This window comes from Nannospalax galili, unplaced genomic scaffold (assembly GCF_000622305.1).
Source record: "Nannospalax galili isolate Female #2095 unplaced genomic scaffold, S.galili_v1.0 scaffold188, whole genome shotgun sequence".
In the NCBI taxonomy this organism is placed as follows: Eukaryota; Metazoa; Chordata; class Mammalia; order Rodentia; family Spalacidae; genus Nannospalax; species Nannospalax galili.
The window spans coordinates 3,742,878-3,758,616 of NW_008360325.1; the positions used below are offsets into that span (position 1 = coordinate 3,742,878).

Below are 15,739 nucleotides of genomic sequence, written 5' to 3' on the forward strand. Positions count from 1 at the left end.
ATTCTGCAGACTTTCAGAGTGGCTACACCAATTTACACCACCACAAAGAGTGGATAAGGGTTTCCCTTTCCCCACATCCACACCAGCGTTTGTTGTCATTTTTATTTCTTGATGACAGCCATTCTAATTGAGGTGATACAGACTCTCAAAGTAGTTTTAATTTGCATTTCCCTGATGGTTAGTGATGTTCAGCATTTAAAATAATGCTTGGGGTTGGGGGGGACACCGGATGACCGGGGGAAGCTGTGGGGGCTGAGGGGGAGTGCAGCCGAGCTGGGGTCCCCGGGCTCGGTGTGGAGGAAGCGGGTAGGGGGGTCGCCGGAGACCGGGCGCGCCTAGGACTCGCCCTGTTGGTGACTGCCCAGCCCTGCGGGTCCTGCCTGGCTACAGGTGCCCTGGATGAGGCCGCCCTGCGCGCCCGGCCGCCCAGTGTTTCCGGGTCCCCCGGCCGGCTGCCTGCCCTCCCACCTCCCCCTGGGAGCGGCCGCCTCTCCGGGCCCGGGTGCCGGTGCCTGCCGGGCACGGTCTGCCTCCGGCCTGCGCCTCCGCACCTCCGCGCAGGCGGCACCGCGCGTAGTGGGAGCTTGTGCGCAGCAGACTGGGGGTGTTTCGGAGGAACTGCTTTTCCATTGGAGGAAGATCTTATAATCAATGGATAAAGTGGGGGAAATGGAATAACTTCAAATACAGGTGCCAGAATCTCTTCAGTCATGAGGGAGGAGGCCGCAGTGACCATGTGGGCATGAACCCCAACTGATGTTTGTCGGTCAAAGGGAAAAGCGTCAGTCGGGGAGGGTCCTCTCAGCAGCAGAGCAGTCCCTTAAGAGAAAATGTTGCCTTACAACTGGGACTCAGCCCTTCAAAGAGTGTTTCAAGAAGAAACCAAAATTGTGCCGCCGAAATCCCTCAGATTGTCGAAATAAGCATTAAGAAGGACAGTGGCTCGTGTATCGCCCCAGGTGCGAGGCTTGCGCGGAGAGATTCCTAATCTCCACATGCCCCTTGGGGGGGTTAGAAGAAATGTTCCTGCTCCACAAAGACCCAAAGTTCACTGGGTACTGAGAAAAAGTTTGGTCGAACTGGAAGTGGCGTTCAGAGCGTCGGGAGCCGGCCTCTGAGGCAGAGGCTGCAGGACACAGTGGGCTTGTGTTTCCCGGTGGGAACGTGCAGCAAGCAGTCAAAGCCCCTCTTTTCCAACAAAATAAACATACATCTTTCTGAATTAATGCTGGAGAAATGTCCTTTTCCTGCTGGCTCAGATTTAACCCCAAAATAGCGTTTGATTAAACAGCAAAGGCTCCTGTGAGCCCACATTCAACATTTTTTGATACATTTGATTCATTGTTGGTGTCTACAATAGACGAAGAAGATAGGCTTCGAGAGAGGGGGCGGCCTAGTGTGGAGAAATGGGTGGATCCCCCTCCCTATGCACAAATGCATACACTTGAAACCGCTACACAGGTTAACCCATTATATAAACTGGGACCAAAGCTAGCCCCTGGAATGACCGAAGTAAGTGGGGACAGTTCTGCAGTTCCACAAACGAACTGTGACTCAGAAGAGGATAGGACCACTCCATGTCTGCAGTCAGCCACGCACACATCAACAGACATGGAGCTTCGAAAGTCCATACACAGATCGATTACATACATCGCCTTGTGCCCGATTTTCTTCAGACCACCGGGCACCCCTGTTAGGGGCGGGTGATGGACCGTTATGCAGCAGAAGCCCTTCTGGAAGGGAAGCCTGCAGGCACGACTTGCTCAGGGATTCTGCGCAGGAGGACTACCTCTTCTCTGTGCGCTTCCTATGCTGCAACAGATCCCTGCATGCCGGGATCGAACAGTGGAACCACAACTTCGGTTTCGGTGCCCGCCACCCCTGTGCGTTTCACCCCTCCACTGTTACTGGACTTCTAGAACATTATGAAGATCCCAGTTCTTGCATGTTTTTTGAACCATTGCTTACTATGTCACGGAACAGGACTTTCCCTTTCTGCCTGCAGTATCTCTGCCGTGCAGTGATCTGCAGGTGCACTACCTATGAATGGAACTGATGGGCTCCCTCTCCCATCAGTGTTACAGGATTTTTTAAAAGAGTATCAATATAAACAAAAAGAGTTCGCTGGTTAGAACGAGAACCAGTCAAGGCAAAGCAAACTCCTTTCCGCAGAGGGTGTGAACTAGGTCTGCTTTCATGGGCATCAGACAGCACACCCAGAGGAAGCAGAGTCAGGTGCTGGGATTTTCACCCAGAATGGGAGCTTAGTTATTAGCCTCTGTCAAATACGATATGCTGTTACCTACTCAAACATGGTGCCTAGTGCAACAACAGGATTGAGCTGCAGGCGTTCAGCAAGGCCTTGAAAACATTGGCCAGTTTAGATAACAGTTCAGTTTTTAGTGGCTGTAGCAAGTGCCGGGCAACTCTGCAGAGTTTGCTATGAAGAATTCTATTTCTTACTGTAGAACAAATTATTAATATTGGATGAGTATTTCAACAGTGTGAATAAAGTTTGAAATTATTTTTTCTAAGAATTTTTTAACCTTGTAAAAGTAGTGATGTTTGTAGTTACTATAAGCCAAGCTTTGAAAGTCCAAAATAAATAAGTAAATTAAAAAACTGCCTTCCTTTTAGAAAAAAAATGCAATTTTTCTGGCCACAAGGGCACAGTGCAGTGTACTTAGGTGTCGCAGTGTGCAGTCTCCTTTTCTCTTCAGAAAAATGTACTCTTAAGCAAACCAAGTTTTCTAAGATAGTTTCTTAAATTTACAGACTTACAAAGTTAGTAGAACTTTATTTAAAAGCTCTCAGTATTGACTTTTTTACTTGAAAAAAATTTATTATTTTTATTTTATGTATATGCGTGTATTGCCTGCATATAGATAAGTGCACCCGTGTCGTGCAATGCCTGCAGAGGTCAGAGGAGGCTGTCAGATCCCCTGGAACTGGAGTTACAGACAGTTGTTAGCTGCCACATGGGTGCTGGGATTCGAACCCAGGTCTTCTGCAAGAACAAGTGTTCTTAACCACTGAGCCATCTCTCCAGCCCCTGCAGTTAATTTTCAATGGAAAAACCTGAAACCTAAATTTCAGATTTAAAAGGTGCTGTACAACCATAATATCTGTAAATAACTTTACTTGGCACCTTTTCATCACTCAGAATAGTATGTGATACAACTTGAGTGAGTGCTTTGGGAAGTATTATCAAGTTCTACTGTTTTCTTCTTAGTATTGAACTGAGTTTTACGTTCTGTCCTAGACAGTTTGCACTACAGTAGCCAAGTCCATTCTCCTGTGTCTCTGTTACTGTGCTCTGTAACCACTGGTGAGCTCCTTGGTCTCCAGGCCAGCTGCTATAGAGAGTTTCTTTATATCCCTATGGCTACTGCCAAGGCTACAGAAAAGAAAAGCTATATTTATATGCAGTACTAACCTTTGACTGCTAATGTATGTTTCTGCTTGCTGTGCCTTGTTCTGGCTGCTTTTTGAGCTAATAAAATATGTTTGGTGTTCTTGTAAAAAATGCTTATTAACCATTTGTATTTTGTCTTTAAAGAACTCTCTGTTCGATTCCATGGCCCATTTCTTTAATTGTTTTTTTGTTTGTTTGTTTGTTTGTTTGTTTTCTTGATGTTTGGAATTCTCTGTGTCTTATAAATACTTATCCCCTGTTAGATATGTCTGGCAAAGATTTTATCCCATTCTATAGGCTGTCTCTTCACTTGATTGACAGTTTCCTTTGTTAAAGAAAGGCTTTCTATTTCATAAGATCTCTTTGTAGATTACTGGCTTCCTGAGTGAACAGAGTTACTCAGAAAGTCCTTACTTAGGCCTATATCTTGAAGCCTACTCAACACTTTATAACAGTTTGAGAATTTCTGGTTAGGTTGAGGCTCTTAATCCATTCGGAGTTATTTTGGTGCAAGGGGGAGAGATAGGGGTTTTATTTAATTCTACATGGAGCTATGCAATTTTCTCAGCACTATTGGTTGAAGATCCTGACTTTTCTTCAGTGTGTATTTTTGGCATCTTCTCAAAAACCAAGTGGTTATAGTTGTGGGACCTCGTACCTGGGTCTTCTATTCCATTCCATTATAAATGTGCCTGCTCTTGTCCAAAACCATGATGCTTTTACTACTATGACTGTAATGTAACTTTAAATCTGTCATGATGATACGTCCAGCAGTATTCTTTTTGCTTGGGAATGCTTAGACTCTCTTGGGGGGAGGGGTCTCTTGTAGTTCCACATAAAAATTTTAAATAGTACTTTTATTTATTCTTTGAGAATTTCAAACTACATACTTTGATCATAATTGGACCCCCCATTTCTTCTGAGATCCGCCCTCCTTCTGTAACCCTCCTCACTTCATGTCCTCTATTTTTTAAGGCCTATCAAGTCAAATTTGTGTTCTCCAAATACTATTAGGTGTATGTCAATACCCTGGAGCCTAGACAACTTACCCAGCATCACACCCTTAAAGAAAACTGGCTCTCTCTATCCTAGCAACTACCAATTATCAATAGTTTCTCAGCCAGGGCTTGGGCTTCTTGCCCACATCTCCACTCAAGGCTAGGTTTTTGTCTGGGTGGGCTTGTGCATATATTATGGATGATGTCACAAGCACTGTGGGCTCATACGTGGAATTGCCATGTTGTGTCTGGAAAATAAGATTTTCTTATTAAAATATTTTATTATTTTTAATTTACATGTATGAGTGTATTGCCTGCATGCATGTAGGTGCACTTGTGTTATGCAATTCCCGGAGAGGTCAGAAGAAGGTGTCTAATCCCCTGGAACTGGAGTTACAGATGGTTGTGAGCTGTCATGTGGGTCCTGGGATTCAAACCCGGGTTCTTTGCAAGAGCAACCAGTGCTCTTAGCTGCTGAGTCATGTCTCCAACCCCTAATTTTCTTATTTTCATCCACCACCTCTAACTCTTACAGTCTTTCCACCCACTCTTCCAAAATGATCCCTGAGCCTTGCTTGGGAAGAGGGGATGTGATACAGGTGTCCCATTTAGTGCTGAGCAGTCTTCAGTCTTTTATTTTGTTGACAGTTGTGGCTCTCTTGTGTTAATTAACATCTGTTGAAAGAAGCTTCTCTGGCGAGAGCTGGGTATAAAAATCATTAGGAGTCGGCATAATACTATGTCCATTTAGCGGGATAATAGTAGTAGGTTCTGATCTATGGCCTGTGATCTGCTTAGCTACAGGTTGTTAGCTCTGATAACATTGCCAGGTATGAGCTCCATCTTGTGAGGCAATCAGAAAGTGATTGGTTACTCATATAGCATTTGTGCCACTATTGCACCAGTGGACATATCGTGCCAAGCCAGTCATTATTGTCGATCCCAAGATTCACAGCTGGGTAAGTTTGGTGATTGATTTCTCTTTCAGTAGCATGCACAGCGCCTTCTGGTACTGTGAAAACCAGGCAATAGATATGAAACGTCAAGATCAGTACCAGCTGATTTCTCTGGGTTTTTTTTTCTATGATTCACATATGTAGTGTCTTTGGCAATAGGATCTTATTGTCAAGATCTGGAGGGCAACCAAGAGCAAGGGCAATAGCCAGGATTATCTGAGTGTCTATGAGCTCTCCCTGGCCAAAACTCCAAAAGAGGGAATCCGTTTCTGACACTGGACATTTTATTTGTTAGCTTGCAGTGTCTGATAGGGGAGTTTCCCCTGATTGTAGTGTAGTCCGTTTAAACTACTTTTGTATGTGTATATATTTTAAGAATCTTCCACAGTAGTAGGTTTCCATATGAATTTTCAAAAGCCTTCCCAATTCCTAGCCCATTTAACCTTTTTGATTCCATTATTCTCCCTTCCTTCTTTACATCTCTGAACTCTGTCTTCCCTCCAAGAAAGCACTCTCGTGGCCCTTTACTAGATTTCTGACCTCTGTGGATTTTCAAATTAAACCATATATACTTAAAAACTCAAAGCTAGCATCCACACATGAGAGAGGAAATGTGACATTTGTCTTCCTATGTCTGAGTTACATCACTCTGGGTGATTACTTCCAGTTCTGTCCAGTCACCTGTGAATTTCATAATTTTGTTTTTTATAGCTGAATAATATTCCATTGTGTAAATGTGTCATATTTTCACTATCAGTTCAACAGTTGATGATCCTCTAGACTGTTTCCATCTCCTAGCTATGGTGAATAGAGCAGCAATGAACACGTGTGTCCAACTCCATCCTTTGCCATCATTTGTTTTTTGCATCTTAGCCATTCACACTGAGGTAAGATGGTGGCAAATGCTGGTGAAAATGTGGGGAAAGGGAAACGCTTGTTCACTTCTGGTGAACTCCAGACTGGTACAGTCACTGCGAAAATCTGTGTGGCGGTTCCTCTGAAAGCTAGAAGCAGATCTACCACATGATCCAGCTATACCACGCTTGGGCATATACCAAAGGACTCTGTATCCTAGCACAGAGATACCTACTCCTGTGCATTGCTGCACTATTCACAGGGACTAGGAGATGAAAGGAACTTAGTTCCAAGCTCTTTTTTATGAAGCTAATATTATTCTGATACTAAGACCAGAGAAAGACCCCCAAACAAAAAGAAATTACAGGTCAATCTCTCTGACGAACATAGATGCAAAAATTCTCAATGAAATACTTGGAAACATAAATTCAAACATGCATCAAAAATATCATCCACCATGATCAAGTTGACCTCATCCTAGAAATGCAGGTTCAACATATGGAAATTCATAAATGTAATCTACCAGGAGCCTCAAAAACAGAGCAACCATGTTTGTTGATGCTGCTCTTTTCACGATAGCTAAGAGATGGAAGCAACCTAAGTGACCCTCAACTGACAAGTGGATAATGAAAATGTGGTTTATTTATATGATGGAGTTCTACTTAGCAGTAGAGAAAGATGAAATCATGAAGTTTGCAGGTAAATGGATGGAACTAGAAACTGTTATACTAAGTGAAGTTACACAGACTCAGAAAAATCAACAACGTATGTTCTCCCCATATGTGGATCCTAGCACCAAATCCTGATAAGTGAGTATGTATCCAGACATAACTACAGGAACCAGGATAATGAAAAGGAACCAGGGAGGTAAAGGAAAAGAAAGAACCTGAAAAAGAAGAACAGTTGGAAACAGGTGTTAATAGGGGAGATATGGATAAAAATGGGGTTATTTTAATGTGGGGGTTATATAAAGGGATAAAGGGAAAAAAGGAGCTCAAGAAAGGAGAGACCATAGGAGAAGGGTATTATTAAGGGAGAAATGGGAAAAATCGGGAAACCATGGTAGAAGGGTTAGACAATGAGAGAGATAAATAATGCTTAGCTAGTTTTAAAAAAAGAGGGAACCATATTAGTCCAACAACCTACTGACAAATTATACATACAACCACTTCAAGAAACATAATATATGTGTAGTCAAGGTTTATTGGAGAATGTTTGGTTTTTGCTCGTTTCATTTATGTAGAAAATGGTAATTAAAAGTACCAGACCTCCTTCCCCAGTCCAAATGCCCCCGTTATCCCCATCCTCCCTCCAATAACACCCACCTCCCACAATCCCCCCCTCCTGAGTTCCCTCCTCCCCACCATGGCCTCCTGTATTTCCCTCCCTCCTTTCCTCCCAGCCGAACACTTCCACTTTCCCCATCTCCCCTGCGGTAAGATCTGTTCCCCTCTTTGGGTTCTTTCTTTCCCATTTCCTCCGTGTTTCTTTTCCATTTTCCTGCCTTCTGGTGTTACATCAGGATATATACTCACATACAGGAGAGTGGTGCTACGATTTTCAAATGAGGGGGAACATAGGTCACTTGTTTTTCTGAGTTTGTGTTATTTCACTTAGTATGACAGTCTCTAGTTCCATACATTTACCTGCAGATATCATAATTTCACCTTTTCTTACTGATGAGTAGAACCCCATTGTGTAAAAGTACCACATTATCATTTTCCATTTGTCAGTTGAGGGGCATTTAGGTTGTTTCCATTTCTTAGTTATTGTGAAAACAGCAACAGCAAACATGGATGTACAAGCATCCCTGTAGTAGGATGAGTCCTTTGGGTATATGCCAAGGAGCGGTATAACTGGATCATGTGGTAGATTTATTTTTTGTTTTTTGAGAGTTCTCCACACTGCTTTCTATAGTGGTTGCAATCCCACCAGCAGTGAATGAGCATTCCCCTTTCTCCAAAACCTCACCAGCATTTGATGTCATTTGTTCTCTTGATCTTAGCCAGTCTGAGTGGGGTTGGATAGAATCTTAAAGTGGTTTTACTTGCATTTCTCTAATTACTAACAATGATGGGCGCTTTTTAAAGGTGTTTGTTAGCCATTTTTATTTCTTTGTTTGAGAACTCTCTATTCATGTCTATAGCCCATCTTTTATTGGGATGTTTATTTTTGTTTATGTGTTTGTTTCTATGTTTGTTTCTAGGTTTGTATGTTCTGGATATCAATCCTCTGTTAGATGTGTAGCTGGTGAAGATTTTCTCCCACTCAGTGAATTTCCTCTTCACTTCCTTGGTTGTTTCTTCTGCTGTACAAAAGCTTTGTGATTTAATGAGGTTCCACTTGTTGATCGTTGACCATAATGAGCAGCTGATGTCTGGTTTAGAAAGTCCTTTCCTATGCCTATATCTTGAAGGGTATCGCCTATGTTTTCTTCTCCAGTTTCAAAGTTTCAGGTTTTCTATTGAGGCCTTTGATCCATTGGATTTGACTTTTGTGCAGGGTGAAAGATAGGGGTTTAGTTTCATTCTTCTACAGGTGGAGATCCAGTTTTCCCAGCACCATTTGTTGAAGATGCTGTCTTTCCTCCATTGTGTGTTCTTGGCATCTTTGTCAAATATCAGGTGACTGAAATTGCATGTATTCACCTTTGGGTCTTCTATTGTGTTTCACTGAGCTATGTGTCCATTTTGGGGCCAGTACCATGCTGGGGTTTTTTTTGTGTGTGTGTCCTTTTTGCCCAAGATTGCTTTGGTTATCTGGGGTGTTTTGTGATTCAATATAAATTTTAAGATTTTTTTTCCAGCTCTGCAAAGAGTGTTGTGGGTATTTTGATTGGCATTGCATTGAATCTATAGACTGCTTTTGGTAAGATGGTCATTTTCGCAATATTAATTCTACCAATCCATGAGCATGGGAGGTTTTTTCCATCACCTGGTGTCTTCCATCCTCCTTCTTTCAAGATTTAAAATTTATATTGTGGAGATCTTTAACGTATTTGGTTAGTTTTATTCCTAAATATTTTATTTTTGAGGTTATTGTGAATGAGAAGCCTTCCTTGAATACTTTTTCTGATTTCTTGTTATTGGTATATAGAAAAGCTACTAATTTTTGTAAGTTGAATTTGTAACCTGCCACTTTATTGAAAGCACTAGTCATTTCTAACTATGTCCATCTGCCTACATTGGGACCACCTACAGCCCCTCATACTGCTGCAGGGTTAGGCTTCCCTGCCTTTTAGTAGAAACCCAGATTTCTGCAGACTGCCTGAGATCACCTGAATTCACCATCCTTCTAGCAGGATTCCCAAATTGTGATGTGCCTGCTGACTAGAGGGGCCCAGATCTTAGGAGGAAGCCTGAGAACATCTGCTTCTCACCTGACTTGGGCCTCTGCAGGAGCTCCTGAGTAGCTGGAATAGAGCCATCTGATCTCTTTAATATAAAATCAAAGAGAGAACCTGAAGCTTAGACCGGTTGGTCTAATAAGAAAAGACCATGAGACCATCAAGTACACAAAAAGATACAGACTTAAACCCAACAAAGGAAGGCTTGAGTCTCACACCAGAATCAGGAACAACAACAACAACAAAAATCCACATGCCAAAATCATAACAAAAAATAATAATATGAAAAACCAAAATAATATGTCCCCACCAAACACCAACAGCCCTATAGACGAGTTCTACAATGAGAACCCCCTAGAGATAACCCAGGACACACAATTTAAAAGACAAATCATAAATATGATTAAAGAATCAACAAATTTAAAGAACACACAAACAAATCAAAGAACTAAAAAAAGATAGGTATAAACTTCTGACAGAATTCACAAAATAGAAATATTGAAGAAAACTAAGGCTGAAATGAAGAAGGAAGTGAAACATTCAATAAGCCAATTAGAAATGACAGGAGAAAGTCTCACCAATAGAATGAATGAAATGGAAAATAGAATATAAAGACTGGAAGATAAAGTTGAAGAACTGGACCATTCAATCAAACATTATGAAAAATTTAAGAAAACACAGGAATGGAATATGCAGGAAATGTGGGACACCATGAGAAGATCAAATTTATGCATCATGGGCATAGAGGAAGGAGAATATCAGAATAATGGTATAAACCAGATCTTCAACAGAAGAAAATTTCCCAAAATTAAAGACATGCCCATACAAATACAAGAAGCACATAGAACACCAAACAGACAGGACCAAAAAAAACTCTGCATGGCAGAGAGATGCCAACCCAGATTACTTTAACCAGCAAAGGTGTCTATTATAGTTGAAGGGGAAAGAAAACCTCCCACAACATAAATAAGCTGAAAGAATTCATGTTTACAAAACCAGTCTGGGAGGGAATTCTTGAAGCAATACAAAGAGCTGAAGAAAGGAACTACTATACCCAAGGGGTAACAGAAAGAAACTAAATGAAGGTATAACTGTAGAAATGCACAGTTAGACCAAGAATGCAAACAGAAATTAAAATGGTGGGAACCAATATACACATCTTTCAATAATGACTTTAAATATCAGTGGACAGAACTCCCCAGTCAAAGACACAGGCTAGTCAAATAGATTAAGAAACAAAATGCATCTTTTCGTTGTCTGCAAGAAACCCATCTCACCTTCAAGGACAGGCACTACCTTAAGGTAAAAGGATGGAAAAGAATATTCCAAGCAAATGGCACTAAAAAACAAGCAGGAGTTGCAGTTCTAATATCTGACAAAATAGACTTCAAACTGAAACTAATCGGAAGAGATAAAGAGGGTCACTTTATTCTGATCAAAGGAACAACTAACCAAGAAGATATTACAGTTATGAACATATATGCACTCTGGTGCTCCCAAATTCATTAAAACAGTACTACAGGACTTTAAGACACAGTTCGATCCTAATTCACTCATAGTAGGGGACTTTAATGGCCCAATGCCTCCATTAGACAGATCAACAGGACAAAGAATAAACAGAAAGACATCTGAACTAAACAGTACCAGACATCAAATGGACCTAAAAGACATCTATTAAATATTCCAAGTAAGCACCAAAGCATATACTTCTCTTCAGCGCCCCTTGGAACTTTCACCAAAATCAACTACATACTGGGGCACAAAACAAGCCTCAAAATATACAAAAAATTAGAAATAATCCCATGCATTCTATCAGACCACAATGCAATAAAACTCAAAATAAACACTGGAAGAAGCCGTAGTGACTATGTGAACTCATGCAGATTAAACAATGCACTCCTGAATGATGAGTGGTCAAAGGGGAAGTTAAGAAAGAATTTAAAAATTTCCTGGACCTAAATGAAAAGGACAATACAACACAACAAAACCTCTGGGACACATTGAAAGCAGTCCTTAGAGGGAAGTTTATAGCTCTAAGTGCCTACATTAAAAAATCAGAAAGAACACAAACAAATGACTGAACACTGCACCTCAAGACATGTGAAAATAACAACAAATGAAGCTCAAACCCAGCAGACAAGAAGAAATAACAAAAATCAGAGCGTAAATTAATGAAATAAAAGTAAACAATACAAAGAATCACTGAATCCAAGAGTTGGTTCTTTGAAAAGATAAACAAGATAGAGCTTTAGCCCAGTTAACCAAAAGTAAGAAACAGCATGTCCAAATCAACAAAATCAGAGATGAAAGGGGAAACATCACAACACACAGCAAAAAGGTCCAGAACATTATAAGGAAATACTTCTAAAAATCTATATGTTATTAAATTTGGAAACCTAAAAGAAATGGATGTATATCTAAAATCATGGGAATCACCGAAGCTAGTTCAAGAGGAGATTAACCGCTTAAACAGACCCATAACACATAAGGAGATTGAAACAGTAATACAAAACCTCCTGACTAAAAATAAGAGCCCAGGCCCAGATGGATTCACAGCAGAATTCCACCAACATTTAAAGAAGATCTATATTCAATACCACTTAAGTTATTTAAAAAGATAGAAAGAGAGGGAGAACTCCCAAATTCTTTCTGTGAAGCCAGCATCACCCTAATACTAAAACCAGGTACAGATACAAAAAAAAGAAAACTGTAGACCCATATCCTTAATGAACACAGATGCAAAAATTCTCAACACAATACTTGCAAATTACACACAGATGCATATCAAAAAGACCATTCACCATGATCAAGTCAGCTTTATTCCAGAGATGCAGGGATGGTTCAATACACATAAGCCAATAAACATCATAGATCATATAAATGGACTCACAGACAAAAGTCACATGGTCATCTCAATAGATTCAAGGAATGGCTTTGACAAAATTCAACATGAATTTATGTTAAAAGTCCTAGAGGTAATTGGACTAGAGGAAACATACCTCAACATAATTATAACTATATACAATAAACCCACAGCCAACATCATTCTAAATGGAGAAAAACTGGAAGCATTCCCATTAAAGTCAGGAGCCAGACAAGGCTGTCCACCATCTCCAACTCCCTTTTCAATATAGTGCATGAAACTGTTGCAAGACCAATAAGACAAGAGAAGGAAATTAAAGGAGTATTAACTGGAAAAGAAGAGGTCAAATTATCCCTTTTTGCAGATGATATGACATTATACCTAAGAGATGCCAAAATTCTACTAGAAAACTCATAGAAATGATTCAGTAAAGTGGCAGGTTATAAAATTAATCTAAAAAAATCATTAGCCTTTCTATATATCAGTAACAAGCAATTAGAGAAAGAAAATATGGAAACACTCCCATTCACAAAAGCCTCAGGAAAAAGTCTCATAATAAACCTGATCAAAGACATTAAAGACCTCTGCAATGAAAAATTTAAATCTTCAAAGAAAAAGATTGAGCCAGGCGTGGTGGGGCACGCCTTTAATCCCAGCACTGGGGGGAGGGGTGGGCAGAGGCAGGTGAATCTCTGTGAGTTTGAGGACAACCTGGTCTGCATAGTGAGTTCCAGGTCAGCTGGGGCTACAGGGGAACCCTATCTTAAAAATACCCAAAAAACAGAAAAAGGTTGAGGAAGACACCAGAGATGGAAGGACCTCCCATGCACATGGATAGAAGAATTTATGTTGTGAAAATGACCATCCTACCAAAAGTCATTTATAGATTCAATGCAATGCCAATCAAATTCCTCATGACATTCTTCACAGAATTAGAAAAAATAATCCTAAAATTCATGTGGAATCACAAAAGACCCCAGATAGCTAAAGTAATCCTGCACACAAAGAGCAATGCTGGGGGGGTTAGTATACCAGATTTCAAACTATACTAGAGAGCTATAGTCATAGAAACAGGCATGGTACTGGAACAAAAATTGACCCATAGATCAATGAAACATAATTGAACACCCAAATATGAGTGCACCCAATTTCAGCCACCTGATATTTGACAAAGGGACCAAGAACATTCACTGGAAGAAAGACAGAATATTTAGCAAATGGTGCTGGCAAAACTGGATCTCCACGTGTAGAAGGATGAAATTGGACCCTTATCTTTAACCTTGGACAGAAGTCAATTCCAAATGGATCAAGGACCTCAATGTAAAACCAGAAACTCTGAAACTGTTAGAAGAAAACATTGGCAATAACCTACAAGATATAGGTGTAGGAAAGGACTTTCTAATTCAGATATCAGGTGTTTAGGCATTAAGGTCAAGAATCAACATGTGGGATTTCATTAAACTAAAAAGTTCCTGTATAGCAAAAGAAACACGCAGGGAAGTGAAGAGAAAACCCACAGAATGGGAGAAAATCTTCACCAGCAACACATCTGACAGAGGTTTAACATCCAGAATATATAATGAACTCAAAAAACAAAGAATCAAGAAAGGAAGTAACCCAATTAAAAGATGGGCTAAGGAGCTGAACAGAGAGTTCTCAAAAGAAGAAATAAAGATGCCTAAGAAGCATCTTAAAAGGTGTTCAACATCACTAGTAATTAGGGAAATGAAAATTAAAACTACCTTTAGATTTCATCTTACACCAGTCAGACTGGCTAAGATCAGGAGAACAAATGATACCAAATGTTGGAGAGGATGTGGGGAAAGGGGAACACTCATCTATTGCTGGTGGGACTACAAACTTGTTCAACCCCTATGGAAAGCAGTGTGGAGAACTCTTAAAAAACTACAAAAGAACCTACCATTTGACCCAGTTATACCACTCCTTGGCATATACCCAAAGAACTCATCCTATTGCAGAGACACTTGTACATCCATGTTTGTTGCTGCTCTTTTCACAATAGCTAAGAGATGGAAGAAAGCTAAGTGTCCCTCAACTGATGAGTGGATTATGAAAATGTGGTTCATATATACAACGGAGTTTTACTCAGCAGTAAAGAAAGATGAAATCATAAAATTTGCAGGTAAATGGATGGAACTAGAAACTGTTATACCAAGTGAAGTAACATAGACTCAGAAAACAAAAATGACATATGTTCTCCCTCATATGTGGACCCTAGCACCAAATCCTGATAAGTGAGTATGTATCCAGACATAACTACAGGAACCAGGATAATGAAAAGGAACCAGGGAAGTAAAGGAAAAGGAAGAACCTGAAAGAGAAAAACAGTAGGAAACAGGAGTTAATAAGGGAGATGTGGATAAAACTGGTTTTGTTTTGTTTTTTTTCTTTTTTGAGACAGGGTCTCCCTGTAGTCCCAGCTGACCTGAACTCACTATGTAGACCAGGCTGGCCTTGAACTCACAAAGATCCACCTGCCTCTGCCTCCCAAGTGCTGGGATTAAAGGCATGCACCACCACACCCGGTTATTTTAAAGGGAGGGGGGAGGGAAGTTTACACAAGGAGCCTAGGGGATAAATGGAAACAAGAAGCTCAAGAGAGGTGGGACCATAGGAGAAGGGTATTACTAAGGGAGAAATGGGAAAAATGGGGGCACCTTAAATAGGGAAACCATGATGGAGGGTCAGAAATGCAAGATAAATAATGCCTAGTTAGTTTTAAAAAAAATCAGAGGGAATCATATTAGTCCAACAAACTACTGACAAATTATACATACAACTAGTTCAAGGAATATAATATATGTGTAGGCAAGGTTGATCTGAGAATGTTTGCTCTTTGCCCAAGCTTTGTCTACATGGCACACAGTAATTAAAAGTACCAGATTGGTGGCACTAACCTTCTTGGATGTTTAATAGCCAGACTTTCAGGTTTATACTAATTTGGTCAGAGGAACATAAAGGACAGTTTTTGCTCCTTGCCCTCCTAGGTTGACTAAGTTTCAGGGGACTATGAGCATCTCTCAAAATGTCCTGTACCTGTGGTGAGTCACATGTCCTTTTGATCAAGGAGGCTGTGGAGACCCCACCAGATGGATATAAATCAGTGTCCAGTCTACAAAGAGGAAGGTCAGCACAGAAGAAACATTTCTTCCATGCTCCCAAGCAAAGCCAGCCATGGTCGAGCAGGACCTTTGACTTATCTTCACATAGATGGAACTGGTAAAAGAAAGGAGCCAGGGGTGCCTCCCAAGCCCATGTGACCCCCGAGGAACAGATCCTCAAATG

At 40.7% G+C, this 15,739-nt stretch overlaps 1 pseudogene; it reads left to right on the forward strand.

Annotated features, from left to right (window-relative positions):
• Positions 1-399: 399 nt before the first annotated feature.
• Positions 400-15,739, forward strand: part of LOC103727683 — a 31,211-nt pseudogene continuing 15,871 nt past the window's right edge.